This window comes from Triticum aestivum, chromosome 5B, assembly GCF_018294505.1.
Source record: "Triticum aestivum cultivar Chinese Spring chromosome 5B, IWGSC CS RefSeq v2.1, whole genome shotgun sequence".
Classification (NCBI taxonomy): domain Eukaryota; kingdom Viridiplantae; phylum Streptophyta; class Magnoliopsida; order Poales; family Poaceae; genus Triticum; species Triticum aestivum.
The window spans coordinates 692923292-692937981 of NC_057807.1; the positions used below are offsets into that span (position 1 = coordinate 692923292).

General features: G+C 43.6%; 1 pseudogene; it reads left to right on the top strand.

The window, feature by feature from the left end:
* The first annotated feature begins 8 nt into the window (after positions 1-8).
* On the top strand, positions 9-4141 carry LOC123115310 (putative disease resistance protein RGA4; annotated as a pseudogene).
* The last annotated feature ends 10549 nt before the right edge of the window (positions 4142-14690 follow it).

Below are 14690 nucleotides of genomic sequence, written 5' to 3' on the forward strand. Positions count from 1 at the left end.
GAACGACGATGGCTATTTCTCGCAAAACCGAAATCTCAGGTTTGTTCTTTGTCATTTTAGACAGGACGGAGGACCTAGTCAGGTTGTTTGCATCACATCTAAGTTATCCTACTTATACCTTTATTAGCATTATTTGATCATGAAAATAAGTTTGCTCATTGTTTGCATGGGTTGTCAGCAGGGAGAAAGGAACTATTGATTCTCATTTCACCATGGATATAATTGATACTACTGGGGTCACTACTGGTATCAATGAGTATGCCAATCTTTTTCAGTGGGCTAAATCTGCTATTTCATCCAAATGGAGAGGCACTCAGGAGCAAGAGCTTCAAAATAAACTATTTCAGCTGCAGAGTGCCTTGCAACACCTCAGTGATACTCTTCCAGAGATGTATGACCTCATTAATCGAGCGGAATGGAGAAGCCACAAAGATGGTGTGACCGAGCTCCTTCCAAAACTCAAGGACACAGTTTACAATGTTGAAGATCTTCTTGATGAGCTCAGATGGTACAACCATAATGTGATAGTGGAGGGAAATGCAAGGCAGTCATCTTTTACGGACTTCTTTAATAGCTTTACCAGTGTGAATGATATCCAAAAACGGTTGGATCTTATTTCCAATCACCTAGAGAAGAAGGGGTTGGGTGAAGTGACACCGCGGTTTGAGAAAACAGTCAGGCCAGAAACTAGCTCTTTTCGCAGTGAAACAAAAATATTTGGTCGTGACATGGTGCTAGAGCAGATCTTGGGACTGCTCATGCCTACACATAGTAGCACTCATTCAAAACGCAAGAGGGAAACTAGTGTAGATGAACCAAGATTACCAGAGCTTCCAGTTTTGCCAATAGTTGGAATTGGGGGTGTTGGAAAGACCACTTTGGCCCAGCATATTTGTAGTCATCCAAGGGTAAAGTCTCACTTTGACACAATAATTTGGATTTGTGTCTCAGATGATTTCGATGAGAAGAGGCTGACTAAAGAGGCTATAGAATCATTTTTTGGTAAAGAGGCAACGACTAACAATCTGAATTCTCTCCAGCATGCTCTTTCTAACACACTAGAAAATAGAAAGTTCTTGATTGTCCTCGATGATTTGTGGGATGATGCTCTGAAGGAAAACGGCCAGTGCTGGAAGAGATTTTGTGGACCTCTGAAAAATGTGGTACGGGGAAGTATGATGTTAGTCACCACAAGATCTCCAAAGGTTGTTGATTTAGTGCACACTATGGAGCCCATTATACTAGAAGGCTTAAAGGACGATGTCTTTTGGAATTTCTTCAAACTATGCGTGTTTGGGTCTGAGAGTTCTGACAATTTTCCAGAGTTAGAGCACATTGGTAGAGAGATACTTCCTAAGTTAAAGGGCTCCCCTTTAGCCGCTAAAACTCTTGGACGCATGTTACGACATGACCTTCATACATCACATTGGAATAATATACTAAAGAGTGAACTGTGGGAGTTGGACCAAGAGATGACCGAAATTTTGCCAGCCCTTCGGTTGAGCTACATGTATTTACCATTCCACTTGAAGAGATGCTTTTCATTCTGTGCTGTGTACCCCAAAGATAAGGAGTTTGAAAAGGGCCATTTAGCTGAAATTTGGGCAGCGGAAGCCTTTGTGAAACGTCAAGGTGTTATTCCAGTTCAAGAAATTGGCTCTCAATACTTTAATGACCTATTAAGTCGATCCTTCTTTCAAGAAGTTCAAGGAAAATACTTAATCCATGACTTGTTGCATGATATGGCACAAAAAGTTTTAGAGGATGACTGTTTCATTGTGAAAAACAAGGATGACATCGAAAGAATTCCTCATAATGTTCGCCATTTGTCAGTACTATCTAGCACAGACATCAGCAATTTCCACTTATTGAGCCTTCGCAAGTGCAAAAAGCTCCGTACCCTTCTCTGCAACAAATCTTTAGCAAATAAAAAAACTCCAGCTAGTTTGATGGATGCTTGGTGCAGTGAACTTACGCGTATGCGCGTGATTGTTTGTGCCTCCATTAATGATGTACCAGCTAGCATTGCCAAATTGAAGCATCTTCTGTACATTGAGGTATCCAGAGCGTGTTCTATCACCACTCTTCCAGCAACGATTTTTAGGCTCCACAATATACAGGTCATATGTGTTAAGAAATGCAAGCTAGAAAGCTTGCCTAGTGACTTCAGTATGTTGGTCAACCTTTGGAGATTTGAATCGCAGGGATTTAAATATGGTCCAAATATTAGAAGATCTCGAAAAGAAGAATCTTATTATGGAGTAAACCTTGATGCAGCCAAAGATGAGCAGGGACTAGGGTGTAGATTCATAAAGAATATGAAGCACCTTCGCGGACATTTGGAGATAAATAATGTTGACAAGCTAAGAAATGATCATTCAGCAGAAGCCGAACTCAAAAATAAGGAATGTCTTGACAAGCTGACGTTGCAATGGTCTTACTTGGATAGATTTGGGGATAATAAATTCATTGACACTTCTATCAGTGAGGAAAACGAGATAGAAGTCCTCCCAGATTTAAAACCTCCTGCTGGTGTCAAGTCTCTAGTCCTTGACTTTTACCCAGGTGTTTCTCCTCCATGCTGGTTTGAGCCACAAAGCTTGCCAAGCATAACATCTGTTTCATTTCTTCATTGTGGTGGACTCGAGATACTTAATGGCAGCACCTGTTTCTCGTCCCTGACAGATGTAATTATTGATGGGTGTCACCGTTTATCAAGTCTCGAACAATTTCTACATCCAACTTATCTACCAGTCATGAAGAAACATGCAATAATGAATTGCCAGAAATTAATATCAGTACCAACCGAAAGATTTGGGGAGTTCCATTGCCTTGAAATATTCAGGGTTGAACACTGTGGAAATATAAACTCCCAAAGTTTGATTGCGCCCTCTCTCAAGAAACTGGTGGTACGCAATGGCACACTGACAGATCAGAGTTGTGAGAATTTCACAAACGATATCCAGTGCTGCTCTCTCACCCACTTTTTCTTCTCATCGAATGGTCCCACATGCATCCAACTACAAATGTGGAATTTTCCAGCTCTACAGGAGTTGTGCATTTCATATTGTATTTATCTTACATACATTAGACAATCTGGACAGATCTTCACCAACCTTACTTCCCTAACCATCAGAAACTGCGAAAAACTGGCAACCATTGATTGTCTCCTAGAAGATGGATATCTACCTGCCATTGAGAGTATTACTATTATCTCTTGTAAGAAGCTGTCCATGCTCGGTGAAAGGTTTGGGGTTTTTTCTTCTCTGAAGTACTTGAGTGTTTTTTTTGCCCTAAAATCAACTGGCTGGGATTGGTGTTATTACCATCATCCCTCCAAAGTCTCGACTTAAGTGATTGTGGAGATATCTCTTCATTTGTCCCCAGCTTCCTAGAAAAACTTCAATCCCTCGTTTCATTAAGAATACGCTGGGATAACCATATAAGATCCATTCCGGGCCACCTTTGGAGCAGTACTCTCTCATCACTCCAGGAATTAGAGATTCGGTATTGCCGGAACCTTGTGTCCATTGGTGAACCAGATGACCTTTCAGAAATAAAAAATGTCTTGATTGAGGACTGTCAAAATTTGAAGGGAATATTGCAACCAGTGAAAAGAGGCAGCTTCTTGATATCGAAGAAACATGAGCAGCCTGTGAAAACTAGGTACGTGTGTTTACAACAAGTCTTTTGCTGAGTGCAGTCATACTTTGATGCACCCTCCTTGTGTACGAATAAACATGTCTATGGCAAAACATTTTGATGATAATTATGTTACATATATGTGGTACCTGAGTTCCCAAAAAATCATCGTCTCAGAATGTTACATGCATAGCAATAGTTCCAAATAATTCGAAGGACTAACAAAACTATCTCACAACTCCATCATGACTATGTTGTTTCGACAAATTGTAAATCGTCATTAAAGCTTGTAGTCCCATTTGTTTTCTACTACTCCACACTTTCTGATCACTGCTTTTTCTCATGTAGCTCAAATTCCATCTGGTGCATGCCAGGTTCGTGAAGGGGGTGGTCCTAGCTAGTGCGGCTAATACCTATCAGCCGTTGTAATCTTAGTTTTGATTGCTGCTTTTCTGCTGTACTGGTTTTATATACAGACTTGATTGGCAGGGCGGATTGATTGATGCGCCAGGTTTTTTGTCCCATAGGTTATATATGCTCCAGCAGAGTATAACTAGTGGATTTTCCTGGCAGATGTCAGTTCGCGAACCTTGTCTCTGTTTCTGGGTATTATTGCCGAGTATAACCAGTTGATCTGTTGATTCTGTTGAAAATTTAGTCAGAATATGCATGCTATACAGTTGCTTATTACGTCAGAAGTGTTTTATGTAAGTTCGATCTCTTGTTAAGTCTACCAGTTTGAGTTCTGAATGAGTTGTTGATGTCAGTTTGAGTTCTGAATAACTTGGTGACTACTAATGGTAGAAGCCATTAGTAGATCATGAATCCTTCATTTTTGTGTTGCGTGACCAGAACACTGCTATTTATCATGAATCCTGATAGTTCTGAATAACTTGCTGAGTACAAACTGAATCACCTGAATTGGATATAAATGTGTCACCTAAGTTGTAAAGTAGCAAGAATGGAACAGGATCCTTCATAAGCACATTTATCTCTGTTCCATTGACCAGAAAAGCTCACGCAAAGTAGAACAAATGTTTATTATCATAATGAGCGAATTAAACAGGTTTTCCCGAACATAATTAGCACTTCACTTACAGAACATCTCAGATTGAGACACGCTTACCAAAGAGGTGCAATGAAGTCAACCAAGATCAGTATGTTCTACTCCCTTCGTTCCAAAATAAGTGTCTCAACTTACAGTATCAACTTACCCTTAGACAAAGAACAAATCAGTTTGCCGCGACAGCTTTGTCATGCCCCCAGCTCCTGGTGCATCAAAAGACAAGAGCACTGAGGTTTCAAGGAAACAGAACACTCGACCCAGGAAGCCCAAGACCTGGAACCGACCCACCTGCGTGAGGTGAACTGGTGATTGAGCTCAGCCCGTGTAGCACAAATGAAACAGAATAAAGCGTCTAGAATGAATGGGTTCACAGCAGAATTCTATAAGAAATGTTGGCATATTATTAAGGGAGACCTCATGCCTATGTTTCATGATTTATTCAACGACCATTTGTAGTAATTCCATCTAAACTTTGGAATGATAACACTGTTGCCAAAGAAGGAGGAGGTTGTGCGTATCGAGTAGTTCAGGCTGATTTGTCTTCTCAACGTGAGTTTCAATTCTTTTACTAAAGTCGACACAAATAGGTTGACGAGGATTACCCATTCGGTGGTGCATCCGAATCAGACTGCTTTCATGCCAGGGAGACACATCCTTGAGGGGGTTGTTGTGTTACACGACAATCAACATGTAATCCATTCGAAGAAACTAGACAGGGTGATCTTCAAAGTGGATTTTGAGAAAGCGTATTATAAGGTCTAATGGCCCTTCCTCCAGCAGCCTCTGCGCATGAAGGGGTTCGATGAATCCTGGACGAACCAGGTGGACTCCTTTATTCCGAAAAAGGGTTTCCCCTCGCTTTGTATTCCAAAGCAACCAACTGATACATCCAAGGATAGGTGTTGGGCGGAAGCAGCACAATCACACCCAAAAGAAACGAAAGAGAAACAACAAGAGAAAAGAATGCCGACAACGGCGGATCGACGGAAACGAACAAGCTTCACGACCACTGCGCCCACCGAAGATCTCCCACCAAGCTCCAAGGCTCCGAAGCACCGGTACCAATCATCACCTCCAAGAAGGACTGCGGCGATGACGACGCTACTGCCAAGGGTTTCCCCTGATACACGACAAGGTGAGAGGAAGGGTCACCCCCGATGCCCTCCAGGAAGGTCCGGCGGCACCCACCGGCGTCGCGGCATCGGTGTCGGACAGGCCGACAGGGGTTTCCCCTAATCCCAACCTTCACCTCGGGGTGCTCCAGAGCCTGCCACCAAACCGACCACCATCTTGTGCCACCATGGTCAAGAAGCCTCCACGCCGTCTCACCACGGCACCACGAAGTGAGGTCTGCACAACAAGGGATAGGAGCTGGGACTAGAGGCTGCAGCACCGTTGGCACGCGGGAGGGCACAACCTCCACCGTCAACGACGGTAGCCGACCGGACACAATAGCAGAAGCATACCGGGCCCGTGGGCCCATAGGCCCGGCCGGGAACTCCATGCCCGTAAAGCTCCCGCCATCGCGCTGCAGCAGGCACGCCATCGGGCATCGCCGCCCCCCGTCCGAGCTGCTCCTCCTCCTCACCACACAGACGACGATGAAGCCACGCTGGGGACCGGCCCTCTAGGACCCAGATGGGGCCGGGGACGCGCGCTGGCCACCGCACGCCACCACGCCGCCCTGCTACCAAGGGCAGCAATGCCACCGCGCCTACCGCCGGCGACCGACACCGGGTCGCTGGGCCCCGCCCAGCCGAGCATCACCGCCACCGTTACCAGCCCCGGCAAGGAGACGAACACGCGGGTACAGAAGGGCCCGCCGCCGCCGACAGCACCCGGGCCAGCGCCGGGGCACCCGCCGACGGCGGCGGGGGAGATCTCACAGGGGTGGCGGCCGAGGGAAGGGGAGGGGCGCGCCGCCCCGGCCACCTCCCGGGGAGGCTGCGCGGGGGCGGGAACGGGAGGGGGAGGGGAAGAGGGGGGCGGGGAGGGCCAGTGCACGCGAGCCAGCGGCCTGGCGACGACAGGAGGGGGCTAGGGCGCCGGCGACGGCGCCGGCGGAACCCTAGCGGGAGGGAGCGGGTGGACTCCTTTATTCAAATGGGTAGTGTGGGGATTAAGGTGAATGATGACACAAGTCATTATTTTCAGACTCATAAGGGCTTAAGACAAGGAGATCTGATGTCTCTGATTCTGTTCAACATAGTAGCAGATATGTTGGCGGTTCTTATCAGTCGGGCCAAGAAGAACGGCCAAGTAGGAGGACTCGTCCCGGATGGGGGGGGGGGGGGGGTGTCCATACTACAATACGATGATGACACTATCATTTTGATGGAACATGACCTGGCAAAGGCTAGAAATATGAAGCTAGTACTTTGCTTATTTGAATAGTTGCCGGGATTAAAAATCAATTTCAGCAAGAGCGAATTGTTATGCTTTGGGAGAGCCAAAGAGGAACACGATGTGTATAGACAATTGTTGAGGTGTGTGATGGGCTCCTTACCATTTAGTTACCTAGGAATTCCAATTCACCGTCGTAAATTATCTAATGAGGAGTGGAAGTGCATTGAAGATCGATTCGAAAAAAAACTAAACTGCTGGAAGGGCAAGCTTATGTCTTACGAAGGTCGGCTTGTGTTGATAAATTCAGTATTAACTAGCATGCCGATGTTCATGCTGTCTTTCTTTGAGGTACCTGTAGGGGTGCGGAAAAGATTAGACTTTTATCGATCTCGTTTTTTCTGGCAAAGTGATGAAGTTAAGACGAAATACAGGTTGACCAGGTGGGATATTGTTTACAGACCTAAAGACCAACGTGGATTAGGGATTGAGAACCTAGAGGTTAAGAACAGATGTTTGCTTAGCAAATAGCTATAATGGCTATCTGTCGAGACTGAGGGTATGTGGGCACAGATTCTGATTAATAAGTACCTACAATCTAAGTCATTGACCCAGGTTACTGTTAGACCTAATGACTCGCCCTTTTGAAAGGGGTTAATGAGGAGAAAGAAACCTTTTTCCATAGGGTCAAGTTTAATATTGGAAACAGTAGAATGACCAGATTCTGGGAACTACATGGTTAGGGAAGATGCCTTTAGCCATTCAGTACCCGCCCTTTATAATATTGTACAACATAAGGAAGCTTACATTGCTACCGTATTACAATCGGTTCCTCTAAACATCCAGTTCAGGAGGTCTCTGGTGGGGGAACGTTGGAGTTCCTGGTTGCATCTCATGCAGAGGTTGACGGATGTTCAACTAATGGACCAGCCAGACTTGTTTCACTAGAAGTTAACTAGGAACGGTGCTTTCACGGTGAAAATCGATGTACCTTGACCTAATTGACTCTGGCCTCCATCTTGAAATCAATTTATATATGGAAAATTAGAGTTCTGTTGAGAATCAAAATCTTCATATGGTTTGTACACAAGGAAGTGATTCTAACCAAAGGTAATCTGCTGAAACGCCAGTGGGTGGGCAGCTCTCGCTGTTGTTTTTGTGACCAGGACGAAACCATACAACACCACTTTCTCGATTGTCCTCTTGCCAAGCTTCACATATGATTTTCATGTTAGAAATTAGCTAAAATTTCAAACGTTTGACTACATGTATGTCCAAAATGGCATTACTTATGACCAAAGAAACTGCACTTGAAGTATCCGAAAGTAATTGTGAATTTATGATTCAATCAATTCAGTGCAGCGAAATGTGAGCTTTGTGTTCTCTGCAATGTTCAATTCCCGTCAGATGTTTTGTGTGATGGACTGCTTGTTGCAGAAATATTTAGGTGCTTCACATTTGTTTAAACTATAATGTATAACGACTGAATTTACCGTGGAAGCCTTTAGTAGTGGTTATAGTACTAAACATGTTTGTATTTGTTAATCTCCCATTCCCTCAAGTACAATGTGTCTTTGCTTTATATTAACAGGGAGGTCAACAGCCCATAGAGATTGCTGCACGTAACAATAGACGGAAAGATGTTGAGATCCTTTTTCCAGTAACATCTCATATTCCATATGTGTGTGATTGGAGTGTTGATGGTATACTTGCTTATGTCAAATCAGTGCCGAAGGAGGAGGTATGAATTCGAGGATTTTTGGCATATCTAAGATTATTATCATGTCTTAATACTTGCAGTAGAGCAGTCTACCCCAACTTGCTTGGGACAAAAGGCACTAGAGCATTTTCTAGTCTTTAGAATCTTCGATGCCTCCCCTAACTTGAAGCAAGTATATGAAAGTTTAAACACATGTTTGTTCCAAACCCAATTGGATAACTGGAATATCACCATAGGATTGAGTGGATGAAATCAAATTGATATAAGCTTTCTCTCTTAAAAAGTTGTAGTTCATTTAATCTTCAATTTTTGTTATTACCCGTTTGAAAGGTTTCATTCCATTGACACGTCAAGACATTTATTTCTTCTTCTTTCTGGAACTAAATCAGTCACCAGTATTGATCGCATTATGGATAAAACTTTGCCGAATGAGAACGAGATGTGGTGTCAAATGTTTGTCTTCGTAACTTGAAGTGTCCTTGTGTTTTTCCCACTTAACTTTATATATAATGAATAATCTGAAAATATTGAATTGACATAGGCACTAAGGATCACTGCTGATACTTTTTTTGTTGGGCGGTCTCAGTTCAAGTGTGGGTGCCTCAGTTTGCATTATCTTCTGAGTTTGACTGTTTCAGGACGACCCATTGTACAAAATGGGGCCAGCTTATCTGAAATCAGAAGGAAACAAGGCATACAAAAGAAAAGATTATGTTTCTGCAATAAATTTCTACAATATGGTATGTGTTGTACTATACTCTTTTACCAGCTACACATTAATCACTGCAAGCAAAAAAATAAAATCTCCTAATGCATTGTTGTGGTTTATGAACTAGTTGAAGGTTTTGCAGAATTTTGAATCTCCTGTAAAAATCCAAACTATTTTTTAATTCAACAGTGTAAATCTGTGCATATGCTGATAAATGCTACAGTCTTGGTTTCAGTAGCAAAAGTAATGGTCATGAGTGGAAGCCATGGTCCACTGGTGGAGCCATCGCCAATGGGTGTTGCATCTCGCATGGACTCGTTATTGCTTAATTTATTCCAAATGAGGCCTAATCTCTTAATACGATGGCCAAATCTATCAGCAGAATTTAATTCAACCCAGACACCAAGTTCCTGGGCCGATGGGGTCGAGGAACGGGGTAAGCTACCTGCGAAATGTTTTGACAAGGCCAAGACAAGATTGTTCCTAGGACGAGAAACATGGCATAGTTCCACGTCCCCGGTGACTGTGATCTAACATAATTTGGAGTATGTTTAAATATATACCCTGATTTATTTGGAGTATGTTTATGGATTAAATTGGCCAAGGCTAATGGACTAACTACATGCTTTTCATGGCTCAAGGTTCTTAACCAATCTGTTGAATTGATTAACCAAATCGATTACTTGGGTAAACTTGTTAGCCTACTCATTTTCATTACTCGATTTAAGGAGGCCTTTTATCTGTACTTGGCAGACTAAATTGAGCTACATGACACGTTTTGGAATATTTCGCGCTCCTTGACAACTATTACCTCCGTCCCAAGTTAGTTGTCTTGGATTTGTCTAAATACGGATTTATCTTACACTAAAATGTGTCTAGATACATCTAGAGAAATTTGAGTCAACTAATTCGGGACGGAGGGAGTATGTTGCAAAGACTCTTTGGGATACCGTGTAAAACCCGATGTATTTTTATGGAATGAAATATCATGCCTGTTATAAAATAGTACGAACAATTATTATAAGTCATCATGAGTTCAGAACTTCATAAAGAGGGAAAAAGATATAATCTGAATGGCTGACTTAACCAAAGTCCCCATCCAATTTCCCACCTAATTCTAGTGATTCAACTGAACATCAATTTCTCGAGCACAGATTTGAGTAAAAAGTTAAATCCTGTATGTAAGTGACAGCTAGCGTGATTCATTATTGTAGGCAAGTAAGGTTGATCCTGAAGATGTAACCTTGCATTCAAATAGGAGCATTTGCTGGATTAACTTGTGTGATGGAGACAAGGCCTTGGAGGCAGCCGAACTGTGCAGGATGATACGTCCTGATTGGCCAAAGGCCTGTTACAGGCAAGGGGCGGCCCAAATGTTTTTGAAGGTGAGATAGAACTTCACAGTTTACAGCTACTCCTGTTGTGGCCAAACCTTTTTATGCCCTGTTGACATTGCAATCCACCTGTCTTCAGAACTATGAAAAGGCATGTGAGGCATTTCAAGATGGTCTAAAGTTGGACCCAACAAATGTTGAGATTGAGAATGCATTACGGTACCATACTTATCCCTGTCTCTGTCTCTATCATAAATATAAGTCTTTTTCAGAGGTTCCATTATGGACTACATATGGAGCAAAATGAGTGAATCTACACTCTAAAACAAGTCTATATACATCCGTATGTAGTCCACATCGAAATCTCTAAAAAGGCTTATATTTAGAAACGGAAGATATCTCTAAAACAAGTCTATATACATCCGTATGGAGCCTCTCATAGTAATGTCATAATTTGATTATGCAGGGAGGCATTCAACTCGCTGAAGATATCTCGTGCGAAAACGGTTTCATGAACCGTCATACTTTGATCAGAAGAGACCTGCCCAAGGCCATGCTGTTCCTGTGCTTGCTTCCCCTTCGATGTTTAAAGACGTTGAGTTGAGAAGTTCCGTGTAGTACTGTACACACGAGATTATCTGGCTTATTTGTGTATAGTATGTTGGGTCATGATGGTACAATCTTTGTACTGTTTCTTGCTACTAAATGCTGATCGTAAGTTTGTAGACGTGCGGTGACAATTTGTCTGCATTTCCGTGCCAAAATGCGGGAATTTAGTATGAATTAATGCGTGGTGCGGTAGCATGAAGTTGGACGGTTTCATCCATGAACTGGGGGTGTCTTGAATTGGAGATGTCTTGAATTTCTGCCTCTACATTTTCCGTTTTCTGTTCAGATTTCTTGATTATTTTTCTTTTTCTTGTAGCTAGTATGTTGGTTACCTTACCTAGTTTAGCAATAGGCTCCAACAAGAGATGTCATCGATTGCTTCCTGAGTCTCCATGTCATGAATTAGTTCCTGCTAAATCGCGTCTGTGACGGTGTGCGCATGACTTGTGAAATCATGATAAGGTGTATCCCTACTCCCTAGCAAAGGTTACTAGAACGGAGATGCACACATTGGGGTAGCCCTTTCATGTTATAGAAAATTTAAAGATACATATAAAAAACATAAATTAACACAATAGAAGAAAACTTAACTAACTCATTTGACAATGGTCTCAAGCTAGCCTGCAAAAACTACAAATACCAATGATGCAACAAGGTAGAGTACAACTGCAACCATAATCTAGTGAAGGGGTGAAGTCCAGTGGCATAAATACGTTTTTTCAATTTTCTACATGCCGCTTTAGGTCATTGTTAAATTTCTTGCCTTGCCATGCAGGTGCAAAAAGCATTTTTCCAATACGTATAGCCACAGTCTGAGGAAGAAACAGAATCACACTTACAAATTTACATATAAACATAATTGCTGAGTCCTGACACAGATTGCGGTAGGCACGGATCTAAGCCTCACACAAGGGAGGCATATCATATTCATCGGCACCAAGCAATCAGTTTCAGCGGTTCCACCATAATTGCTGAGTCACACCACTACAATTCCACGGAAAGACCTCCATACACGCGAGAAGCTTTGTCTCGAGGGCATCATGGCATGAGAAAATTTGGCAACATGATGTGAATGATCGCGCCCGCGTGATCCCTCTGTCAGACGGACCCCGCCCTGTTGTAACTCGGCGATCACCGGAGCTGAGCAAGAGAGTGAACACGAGAGAGAACAAGGTTTTTGCGCTGCGAACTTACTGCAGCTTTTCAGGCTTTCTGTATTTCTTCAGAGGTTACACGATCTAACTGAAAACGAGAAAGTCGGGCGCGACCGGGTCGCGAATGCCGTCATCCCAGCACTCCCCACTCGTCGGCCGTCATGACGCCATGACAGTTCAGTCGTGCCATCCCACGATCGGGTCAGGGCGCTGCAATCCTAGCTAGCTACCCCGAGACATAGCTCGGTTTATATCTGACGAAACTGAAGAAAAACAGCTACTGTCGAAACTGAAACTTTCGACACCTAAAACCCTAGTGAACCTGAAGATTACAGCAACACCCTCCAAACCATGCCAACTCCTTTGTTTTGGTCAATCACTTTTCTGGGAAAAAATATATCAAATCCTGTGGTGTCATATGCCGTGGTTAGTGACCCATCGTTGTTTTCTTTTAAGGTCCGACCAAGTGGCGGCGACGATCATGTTTTGGAGGCAGCAACAGCGCCATATGATATGACTCCCTTTCCTTTCGTAGCATGCCTGGGTGTTGTGCAACATTCAAAAGGTGAGTCAAGAAAGCTGCATAAAAGGTGCCATGAAACCTCAACCGGTGGAGCAGCCTTGCAATCGGTGATCTCATTGCATACATGCAAAATGGACCAGAGCATCAGGAATATGAATAGCATAATAATACATACGTTTGATCAAGACAAACTTTTGTTTCTACAGTGATAGAATTCACTACACCTGCTCATACAACCTTCAGTTTTTACAAGTTTCTCTGTCAGTGGATGCATGGATCTGATCAAGTTCATTGTCCAGCGTTTTGTGGGTTTCACCAATGGAGGATGGTGCTTGAAATCGGTGATGTCGTCTACCAACTGGTAGACGCTTTACTGCACCGTCTAATGCACCTCTCTGCCCTCCATGCAACAAGTTTCACGTGAGCAGGCTCATATGGTTACAATGGGGCACCAGTGCCCCATCTTTGAATGTCTTGGTTCTTGGGTTGTAGATCCGCAATATTCCTTCTCCTTTGGTTGGTGAGGTTAGGGTTTCTCGTCATGTGGTGAGATTTGGGTCTACAGATCTTTGTAAGGGTTCAACGGCAACAACTACAGCTTCAGGGAGCTGGTCCTTAGGGACACGCGCACGAAGACTTCCACGCTATCATCAACAAGGTCAAGCCGGCTCCGGTAGGGAGCGCGACAACAGGAGCTCGTTCTGGTGGCAATAGTGGTCGTTCGGTAGTCTTGAAATCTTGATTTTTATCATGTTTGAGATGCTTTGTACGCATGATGAACTTTTATAATAGATCTCAATCATTTTTGCAAAAAAAAAAGATGAACTTTTATTTCTACTCTGATAAAATTATTTACACATATGCTCATACAACCTTCAATTTTTTACAGGTTTCTCTCACTGGATGCACATGTGCTCATCAGATCAAAGTTCCTTGCCTGGCGATTTGTGTGGTTCACCGATGGAAGATGGTGCTCGAAATCAGTGATGCCGTCTACCAATTAGTAGACGCTTCACTGCGTCGTCTAACGCACCTTTCTGCCCTGCATCCAACAAGTTCCACGTGAAGAGGCTCATATGGTTACAATGGGGTACCAATGTCCCATCCTTGAATGTCTTGGTTCTTGGGTTGTAGATCCGCAATATTCCTTTTCTGAAGATGCACCCCTGCCGGCGCATGTAAATCACAATCCTCCCATCATCCAACACTGCTAATGGCTTCTGGAAGAACTCAGCGGTGTAGCACATCTGTGGCTGGTGGGTTTGGGTTTGGTAGGCTGGCATGTTGATGGTGTACCGTTTGAACCAGAGAGACCGGTCCGAGTCCATGAGGAACCATAGCTCAATGGAGGAGGTGAGGCGATTGGTGGACTGGCATGCGACCAGTTGACCTTCCAACTCGGCCAACTTGATGCATTGGCAGTTTGCTGGGCCTCGAAGGGAATCCGCGGACGATCGCCACACCTCCTTGCTGAAGTTGAACGCCATGATCTGTTGATACACCATGGTCTGGTGGTACGCATAGCTCGAGAGAAAGTAGGCGACCCCATTGATCACAGCAACGTCTCCAACCAGCATCAACGGAGGACTC